Source organism: Triticum aestivum, chromosome 7B, assembly GCF_018294505.1.
Source record: "Triticum aestivum cultivar Chinese Spring chromosome 7B, IWGSC CS RefSeq v2.1, whole genome shotgun sequence".
Taxonomy (NCBI): Eukaryota; Viridiplantae; Streptophyta; class Magnoliopsida; order Poales; family Poaceae; genus Triticum; species Triticum aestivum.
This window is the reverse complement of record NC_057813.1, coordinates 755,752,862-755,753,273: the sequence shown is the minus strand read 5'-3', so window position 1 is coordinate 755,753,273 and position 412 is coordinate 755,752,862.

Sequence of the window (412 nt, the reverse complement as noted above, 5' to 3'; positions counted from 1 at the left end):
AAGCCTGCTACTACTATATAAGTAGCAGTAGCGCGGCCTAGGTAAAAAGCGCTACTACTATAACTGACACACCATTGCCGGCAGGCTAGGTATATAGTAGTAGCGCAGGTCTACAATCGACGCTACTGCTATTGGTCTTAGCAATAGCGCTCTTCTTAGGACCGCGTTACTGCTATGGGTGACTTATCCCCAAATTTTCCTCCCCCGCGCCCCGACCATCTTCTTCCTCCCCTCACTCCCCGCTGCCTCACTCCTCCGTCACCGCCACATTGCCGTCGCCACTGCATTGCCACCGCCATCCTCACTCCTCCTTCCCCGATATGCCCTCCTCCCTCCTCTCCCTCCTCCCACCGCGCCCTCCTTCCTCCTCCTCCCTCCTCCTCCGACCAAGCCCTCCGCAGGCAGCCCTCCT